The sequence below is a fragment of the Piliocolobus tephrosceles genome, chromosome 19, assembly GCF_002776525.5.
Source record: "Piliocolobus tephrosceles isolate RC106 chromosome 19, ASM277652v3, whole genome shotgun sequence".
Taxonomy (NCBI): Eukaryota; Metazoa; Chordata; class Mammalia; order Primates; family Cercopithecidae; genus Piliocolobus; species Piliocolobus tephrosceles.
Genome location: NC_045452.1, coordinates 35,440,146 through 35,449,540, shown reverse-complemented (window position 1 = coordinate 35,449,540; position 9,395 = coordinate 35,440,146). Strand labels below are relative to the sequence as shown.

Genomic DNA, 9,395 nt, shown 5'->3' with positions numbered 1-9,395 from the left:
TGTCGCCCAGGCTGGAGTGCAGTGGCCAGATCTCGGCTCACTGCAAGCTCCGCCTCCCGGGTTTACGCCATTCTCCTGCCTCAGCCTCCCGAGTAGCTGGGACTACAGGCGCCCACCACCTCGCCCGGCTAGTTTTTTTGTATTTTTTAGTAGAGACGGGGTTTCACCATGTTAGCCAGGATGGTCTCGATCTCCTGACCTCGTGATCCGCCTGTCTCGGCCTCCCAAAGTGCTGGGATTACAGGCTTGAGCCACTGCGCCCGGCCTTTTTTTCCTTTTATATTTATTAATTCCTTCAGTTACTTTGTAATTTTCAGCTTTTTAAGTTGGAGGCTTCATTCTCTTATTGTCTTGCTTTCATTTCTAAAGATTTAAAGTAATTGATGGGTTAAAGTTTCCGCTAAAGCACTGCTTTAGTTTTACTAGTATGGTTTGTGAAAATTCTTGTTTTTTTTTTTTTTTTTTACGAAACGGAGTCTCCTTCTGTCACCCAGGCTGGAGTGCAGTGGTGCGATCTCCGCTCACTGCAAGCTCCACCTCCCGGGTTCATGCCATTCTCCTGGCTCAGCCTCCCGAGTAGCTGGGACTACAGGCGCCTGCCACTACGCCCAGCTAATTTTTTGTATTTTTTTTAGTAGAGACAGGGTTTCACTGTGTTAACCAGGATGGTCTCGATCTCCTGACCTCGTGATCCGCCCACCTCGGCCTCCCAAAGTGCTGGGATTACAGGCGTGAGCCCCCGTGACTGGCCTTAAATTTCAATATAGAAAAGCCTGTTTTCTGATTTTGTTACTAATTTCTGGGGAATATTGTTTGTATTTTAATTATTACTTGGTATTGGTTGAGAATTTCTTTGCTGCTTCATATATGGGTGCTGTTTATGAATATTTCCATGGGATGTTGAAAACAGAAAGGTGTGTTCTCTCTTATCAAGTACAGAATTGCCTCTTTCTCCTTATGCGCTGCTTCTTTAACTTTGTTGTTTATGTGTCTGATAGCCTTGTGTGCTTATTTCTTGCCCGCGTGTTCTTTCTCGGGTTGGAAGGGACACGCGTGTCTCCTGCCTTCACGTGCTGAGATGGGTTTCTGTGGCATCCTCTGAACTTCTGTTTAATGAAGTGTGTCGGGTTATTTGGTATGAATATATCGAATGACTGTATCTGCTCTGCATTTTAGTTTTAGCATGATAGTCCTGATTTGTCTCATTTATTTATTTGGCCTGATACTGTCTAATATCATGATATTGGACCCTTTTTTTTTTTTTTTTTGCATTTTCCCAGTATATATTTATTTCAAGTATTTTTAGCTCTGCTACATTTCTCTGTTTTAGGTCTTTCTCTTCTATCTGCAGAGTTGGGGTTGGTTTTAAACTAGTGCGAATGTTGTCCTTTTAGTAGGTGATTGGAGTCTTTTTGTATCAGTAGGTATGATTGGTGTTTGGACCAGGGCTGTGGTCATTTTGTGTATTTTAGGGAGTTGCAGATAAAATACACACACATTCGCGCACACACATCACAGATGCCGCATCGTCCCGTGTGTGGTTTCTGCTCTTGGCCTTTCTGGGTTTTTGTTTCACTTCGGTCGAGTTTTTGGTGGTGTTGAGCTGGTAGCTGGGAAAGTTGGAGTCCTGTTCGTGGCTGCCTCATGCTCATGTCCGTATCTAAGATCCTCAGGCTGCTCCTTTTTGGGTAACGTCTGTTGCTTCTCTAGGAAGAGTGACAGTGGCAGAGCATGTGGTCCCTTGCTCCTGTCCCAGAGCCAAGCTGTTCCCTCTCCCCACTCCCGGGCACCTGTGACCTGCGGGCAAGTGAGGGGGCCTACTCTGCCCTGGCTGCCCCACTGCCTCATTTGCTGGGTTGTCCTCAAAGCACACGGTAAACACCCCCCACCCCCACCCCCACCCCCATCACCCCACACACATACTGCTGTCAGCCTTCTTGGTCTGTCACCTCCATCCAGGGCACATCTGCCGCTCTGGGGGCCGTGAGCCTGTTCCGGGTGCAGTCCCGCCGCTGCCCTGCGCTGCCGCAGCTCCCCTCCCTCCGGGCCTCTGCTGAGCCCTCCAGGCCCCCAGGTCTGCCATCTGGTTGCAGGTGTTTTATAGAGCGTGCAACTTTACGCTCCCACCCCAGTCGTCTCCACGTTGGCGTCTGTCTGTGTCCTCCCTGCCTTTAAGTTCTGCCTCTCTGTGACAGAGTTTCAGTTTCTATGACCAAAACACAGGTTTAGTCGCCTGTCACTGGCAGAGTCCAATTAACAGGAGCAGGTCGGGTATGAAGAAAGTGATTTTATTCCAAAGCTAGCTTAAGGGAAGTGGTAAAGGCTCCTGCCTTGAGGGTACCAGTTTGCTTTTGGAGCAGAAACTGGGCACATTTAAAGTAAGGGTGGGCATGTGTGGCACACAGGGGAGGAGGCAGGCAGGTGGGGGTCCACGTAACTCCTTTCGCTGCCTTATCTACTGGGTGGTCGAGTTGGCGTCTTCACAGGCAGAACGGTGTTGTGGGTGTTGTAGGGTGTTGTAGGGGTTGCAGGGGTTGTGGGGGTTGTGGGTGTTGTAGGGGTTATGGGGGTTGTGGGGGTTGCGGGGGTTGTGGGGGTTGTGGGTGTTGTAGGGGTTGTGGGGGTTGTAGGGGTTGTGGTTGTTGTGGGTGTTGTCAGGGTTGTCACCCAGGCTGGAGTGCAGTGGTACGATCTTGGCTCACTGCAACCTCCGTCTCCCAGGTTCCAGTGATTCTCCTGCCTCAGGCTCCTGAGTAGCTGGAATTACACGTGTGTGCCACCACGCCCAGCTAATTTTTGTATTTTTAGTAGAGACAGGGTTTCACCATGTTAGCCAGGCTGGTCTTGAACTCCTGACCTCAAGCCATCTGCACGCCTCAGCCTCCCAAAGTGCTGGAATTACAGATGTGAGCCATCCCACCTGGCCGACAGCTCAATTTTTAAATGCTGTTTATACTTGTGATTACTTATGTGTTTAACTTTCTTGTTTTTTTTTTTTTTCTTTTTTTGTCTTGAGTTAACTTTGTACTTTACCATCACCATCATTATTATTTAACATTCTTTTCCTTCATTTTCCTGCCTGCTGTGGGACTGGGTGAAGTTTATTTTTATTTCCTGTTCCTCCTGTTGCAGAAATCACACATCTGTCAATCATTCACATTCTTGGAGCATTGTCCTTAAATGTTAGGATGCATGCTTGACGTCACAAAAGTTCACCGGTGTCTCTATTTTCGTTTTTGAAAAATTTCAATAGTGTATGGGGTACAGGTGGATTTTGGTTATGCAGATGAGTTCTTTAGTGGTGAATTCTGAGATTTTAGTGCACCTGTCACCCGAGCAATGTACACTGGACCCACTATAGAGTCTTTATCTCTCACCCTTTTCCCAATTTCCCTGCCCATTATGTTTTAGCCCCCAGTTATAAGTGAGAACGGAGTTTTTGGTTTTCCATTCCTGAGTTAGTTCCCTTAGAATAATGGCCTCCAGCTCCATCCAGATTGTTGCAAGACATTATTTTGTCCCTTTTGATGGCTGACTAGTATTCCATGGTGTGTATGGACCACGTGTTCTTTATTCACTCTTCAGTCTGTGGCCACTTAGGTTGGTTCTGTATCCTTGCAATTGCAAATCATCTTGCTGCAAACATGCGTGTGTCTTCTTCCTCTCATGGCTTCTTTTCCTCTGGGTAGACACCCAGGAGTGAGATTGCTGGATCGAATGGTGGATCTACTTTTAGTTCTTTAAGGAATCTCCACGCTGTTTCCATAGTGGTTGTACTAATTTACAATTGTAGAGGTGTTCCCTGTTCGCCACATCCATGCCAACAAAAAATACGGAACGCTTCACGAATTTGCTGGTCGTCCTTCTGCAGGAGCCACACTCATCTCCTCTGCCTCGCTCTGGTTTTAGCACATGTACGGCTGACGCAAGCATGGGTGTCTCTGTTTCCTTCCCAAATAGTGTAAAGATCTTGGAGCCGGGACTTTGGTTCCATGGTGTTTTCAAACCGGCTTTCCTGGTGCGTGGGTGCCGTGCGGGCGTCTGCATCCCCGCGCTTGGAGTCCCCGGGGGGTCTCCAGACAGGATCCCGGTTGTCACCTGAAACTTGGAGAAGGGACAGGAGTGCACTGCAGGTGGGGGTGCGACCACGTTTGCATCCCTCCCAGAGTGCGCGGCTGCGTCTTTTTAGTCCATTTCTTCCCCCACTGCATGCTGGGGCATTCATCTTGTCTCCAGCCCTGAGTGTGTGTGTGTGAGATTGTGTGTGTGAGGTGTGTGTAAAGCGTGAATGTGTCAGTGTGAGTGTGTGAGTGTGTGTGAGGGTGTGAGTGTTGAATGTGTGTGCGTGTGACTCAGGGCTGAGAGGAGAGAGCCCGCTGGGCATGTGATACTTGGTGAGTGTGATAGTGTAATATAATCAGAAACATACGTTTGGTCTCTGGCTCTAGCTCCGGGCTCGAAGCTCCTACAGCCTTTACTGCTGAGTGTCTTTTTATTTGCTACTAAGGTGACTGCGGCTGAGGCTCCAGGACCGCCTCATGGGGGACCGGTTGCCAGGGCAACCGACCACATGATTAGAGTTTGGAACTCCACCCGTGGACCTCTGGGGAGGGGAGGGAGCCCGCAGAGGTGGAGAGGATCACCGGTGGCCGGTGATCTGCTCGATCATGCCTGTGTACTGAGGCCTCTACAGACTCCCTAAAGGACAGGGTGTGGGGGGCTTGCAGGCTGCTGAGCACAGGGAGGTTCCTGGAGGGTGGAGCCCTGGGGAGGGCACACCTGCTCCAAGTTCCCTGCCCCCTACCTCGCCCTGTGCATCTCTTCATCTGTGTGTATTCTTTGTAACATCCTTTATAAAAACCAGTAAATGTGTCTCCCTGAGTTCTGTGAGCTGCTCTGGCAAATTAATTGAACCCGAGGAGGGGTCATTGGAAACCCACCCTGTCTCTGGTCGGTCAGAAGCACTGGACGCTCCTGTGCCCCGGACACCCCAGGCCTCGCCCTGTGCCCCTCTCCGCCCGGCTGTCCATCCGGATCCTTTGTCACACCCTTTATAATGAACCAGCAGACAGTGCTTCCCAGAGTTCTGCGAGCCGTCCTAGCAAATGGTCAGACTCCAGGAGGGCACTGTGGGAACCCCAGCTTCCGGCCGGGTGGCCAGGAGCACAGGTCACAAGCTGGGATCGGCGTCCTGACCCGGTGGTCAGGAGCACAGGTCACAAGTGGGGCTGTCTCGAGGGTGAGCCGCGGCACCGTGGGATTTTCAGATGCTGAAATCCCCACCCGTTGAGGTGAGCAGAGCGTTCTGTGTCGAGTGTCGGACGTGGGGACAGAAGGAAAGAAGAGTTTGTTTCCCGCAGGTGAGACTCTGGGCTGCACCAGGTAATGAGCAACTCTGGAGCGCTTGTTAGTTGTGCGGTGCCTTCGACAGTCACTTCCCTCGGTCCGCGATAAAAAGCCGGGGTTCCTGGTTGTTCTTTTGTTAATCAGTGATGAGCTCCACGTTGCTGATTCTCTGAGCTCTTTTTTTTTTTTTTTCTGGTGATAAAGCATTAATTACTTTGTTAACAAGATGCTAACCTCCTGACAACCCCAAGCTGGGTGTCTGGGGAGGGTGGGCCTGTCTCCCCCACCCAGGTATGGGGTGAGCGTGGAGAGGACGTTTCACAGCTCCCTGGGGGGTCACCGTCAGTGTGAGTGCTGGGACATTCTTTTCCTGATTTCTCTGTCTCTTGATGCTAAACCTTTGTGAAGGTTTAGTAAATGCTCGATAGATCGTTGTGAGAATGCAGGCTTCCTTATTTGGGGGAGATTTTTTATAATGGAAAAGGTTTCCTTTTTTGGAACTTGAAATCCTTGATGGCATCACCGAGGTGGAAGGAGATGAGGCTGATATAGAAGGAGGGTTTGAGGCTGGTGCCAGTCAGATGTGTGGACAGGAGGTGCCTGTGGGAGGAGCTGGGCTGCTTCTGCTCTGGGGCAGCCACTCACTGTTGTCCAAGCAAGAAAACACCAAAATAGCAGTGTCTTGTCTTTTTTCAAAAGTCAGGTTGCTTGCAAGGAACTCTGCCATTTTGTGCTTCGAGAAAGAAAATTCTCTTGAGTACAGACGTGCTTGGGCCGGGGTTTCTGTGGCCGCTTGCGGCCCGCTGGGTCTCTGGGCCGGGGTTTCCGTGGCCTCCTGCGGCCCGCTGGGTCTCTGGTCCTGGACTTGGTGCTGCCCTCCTCTGTGGTGTGAGTCTCTGGAGCTGGGTGCTGGAGACTCCTCAGGGCTCCTCTGGAAAGGGCTCCAGCTCCTCCTCTCCTCTGCTCTGCTCCCGCAGCCAGGCCCAGTGGTGTAGGGGCGGGCAGCGCTAGCCTCTGCCGTGGTGGGGTCACAGAGAGGGGTTTAATGAGCTGCACACACCATCCAGGGCCTGTCACAGGCTGGACCCCCATCCTGCACTTGGGGACGGGGATGAGTCACCCGAGGGCCTTGGTGCGTGTGGAGGCCCAGGCTCGTGGGGGAGTCGCGCAGAGCACGTGTGTGATGCATTTATCAGGGCCCTTCTCAGCCTGGGGACAATGAGTGGACGTGACGGAGGAGGCCCCTGTTCTTGTGGGGGTGGCGAGGCGAGGATGGTGAACACATCAGTGAACAGGAAGCACGAGGGGACGCGTGCGAAGGAGTGTGGCACCCAAGACCCTGGGCCGAGCCAGGCGGGGACCTGCTTCGTTCCTTGGAGGAGGCTGCTGGCCTGGGATCCTCCTTAACTCCACCCTCAAGGTAGGCGGTGCATAGAGGAGAGTGTCCCTGGAAGAGAGACCTGCATGGCAGGGGGCACAGAGACGCGGGGCATAGGTTCCCCCCCGGCACAGGCTGTGACCTGTGACCAAAGGCTGAAGGCTGGGCTGGAGCCACCTGCTCTGTGGGGAACAACAGTGTGCCCTGGGCTTCAATGGGGTCTCCCAGCTCAGGGGCTGCAGCTCTGGAGCCGTGTGCCAGGCAGGGCACTCCGTCAGCGTGGGGCCTCCCAGCTCAGGGGCTGCGGCTCTGGAGCCATATGCCAGGCAGGGCACTCTGTCAGCGTCAGGGCTGCCGTGAGGATTGGCTGCATTTGTTCCCTGTGTGATGTGACCAGCTGCCCAGTGGTGGTGGCAGAGCCGGCGTGGGGTCTGGGCATGGGGCGCCTGTCCCCAGCGGGGCAGGCTCTGGAGTGTGAGCATCTGTTCTGTGTCAGGGGTCCCTGTTTCGTTCTCCCCACACTCACACAGGGGTTTTAGACTTTGTGAAGGGTGTGCTTCCCAAAGAAAACCAGCTGCAGGTGTCTGCGCTGGCACAAGAAGAGCAAACCTAGACAGCACTGGGTTCATTCCCAGAGGGGATGGAATCCAGGCCAGGCGCGCCTTGAGGCTCGCAGCCTCGGGGACCCGTGCCTACCAGCACACCGCCCGTGCCCACCAGCACACCGCCCGTGCAGGGCTCCCTGTGCTGCAGGAGGGTACACTGGCATGAAGTAGGGGTGGGGGGAGCCGCTCTCGGCGGGCACTCCATGTACCTCCAGATCCATGCACTCGGGGACCAGGTAACACCTCGGGAAGCAGCCTGCGCGGATGTCAGGATCCATAGTTTAATACTCGTTAGTTTGTCCCCTGTGAAAAGGACAAAAAGATTTTCTCCCTACTCCACTCTCGTGCTCGACACGGAACACTTCCGCAGTGAGACGCGTGGGTGTTTCCCCACCCCAAGCAGTTCTCCAGGGCACCCGGCTGGGCACCCCCAATTCCACTGAGTTCCGATGCGTCAGATCCCCCAGGGCCAGGGCTCAGTCCCACGAGACTGCCCCGCTGTCAGATGCCAATCCCAGGCTGTGACCCATGACCTGTGGCTGGAGGCTGGGGTTCCCATGATGCCCTCGAGTTTGATCACTTGCCAGGATGGCTTGCAGAACTCAGGGAGACACTGGCTGTGTCTGCTGGTTTCTTGTAGAGGGTGTTACGAAGGATCCGACGGACAGCCAAGGGAAAACGGGTGCCCAGTGAGGCCTGGGGGATCCTGGGTGCCAGGGCTTCTGTCCCTGGGGAGCTGGGGTCCACAGGCCTCCCAGCGTGTGGGTGAGTTCACCAACCCTGAAGCCCATTGTACAAGAGTTTTGAGGGAACCTGGTCTCTAGCCCTGTCGTTCCTGGAGGATGGCAGGGAGACGGAGTGCTGTCAAGGGCCCTGCAGGTCACCTGTCACTCAGGTGGGATTGAAAGGGCTTGTTAGGAGTAGCAGTAGACGCTCCCGTCCCGTAGGAAATGTAAGGTTTTAAGAACTTTGTACAAGAACCAAATAGAACAAAAGATGCTCCTGTCACCCTTTCCACTCAGGAAATGACAAGGAATTTATAAGCTTTGTGTCAGGAACCAGGGACTAAGACCAACAAATACCTGCTTCTTCTCACACAGCTCCCTAGGCCCGCGCCCGTGAGGAGCAGGCTCTGCCTTTGCAAGCACTTTCACGAATAGCAGATCTGTCTTCCTCCTGTTAACAGTCAGGCGGTCAGGGTGGGGGCCACCGCCCCGCCATGTCCCAGAGACCCTGGCCTCCTCCGACTGCGTGCTCAGGCCCCGGCTTCTGTCCTAGCTGCGGCTCGCCGGTCTCCAGATGGCTGCCTTGCCCCGGCTGTTTCATCTGCATTCCAGGCAGGAAAGTTGAGAAGGGCATACCTGGGCTTTTCCTTTTGAAGACTCTCCCTGAAGCCCACCCCACTGCAGGGGGCCTGGGCTGTCACCCTGTGGGCTGAGTCCAGGGCTGACATGTTGGAGAGGTGTGTGGGAGGGTGCATTTTGGGATGGCAGCCAGAGCCTCCTGTGACTTGACAGAGTGGTCAGGATTTCAAGTCCTGTGTGTCTTTGACCTTTTACCTGAGCTGTGTAAGAAGAGGCATTTTCTTATTTCTTTGTCTTTCCTCACTGCACTTCAGCCAGGGAGCCGACAAGTGGTCGTTCGACTTCTGACTTGGCCTCTTTTGTAGGTGTGAGGCCTGATCATGTCCTCGTGGTCAGTCTCTCTGTGATGATGAGAATGGGAAGACGGCCACGGCGCCCACCCTGGCAGGATCTCTCCCCTTGCTGGCGCTGGTCCAGCTGCTGTGGGCGGCTGTAGGCACTGTCCTGGGCCTTCCTGTGGTTGCTCCCAGCCACGCTGCTGGCTGCTTCCGCCATCCTGGCTTGCAGAGACTCTGGGTCATGTGGGGAGGAGGGCAGAGTCCTCCCCCCTCCTCGGGCAACAGAGGATCCAGCAAGATTCCTTCCCTACCCTGCCCTGCCCCTCCCAGCCTGGGCAGGCAGATAAAAATCAGGGCCCCATGCTTCTGCCACCTCGTGCCGTTCACACACTCCAGCCAGGGACCTGCCCCTTGGGTCCAACAA

The 9,395-nt window shown here is 53.8% G+C and overlaps 1 non-coding gene and 1 pseudogene across 1 annotated transcript; both read right to left on the bottom strand.

Annotated features, from left to right (window-relative positions):
• Positions 1 to 9,188, bottom strand: part of LOC116418529 — a 66,007-nt pseudogene extending 56,819 nt beyond the window's left edge.
• Positions 3,827 to 3,929, bottom strand: LOC111527370. The gene has a single exon (XR_002726644.2). It is a non-coding gene; the product is annotated as a U6 spliceosomal RNA (small nuclear RNA).
• Positions 9,189 to 9,395: the final 207 nt, after the last annotated feature.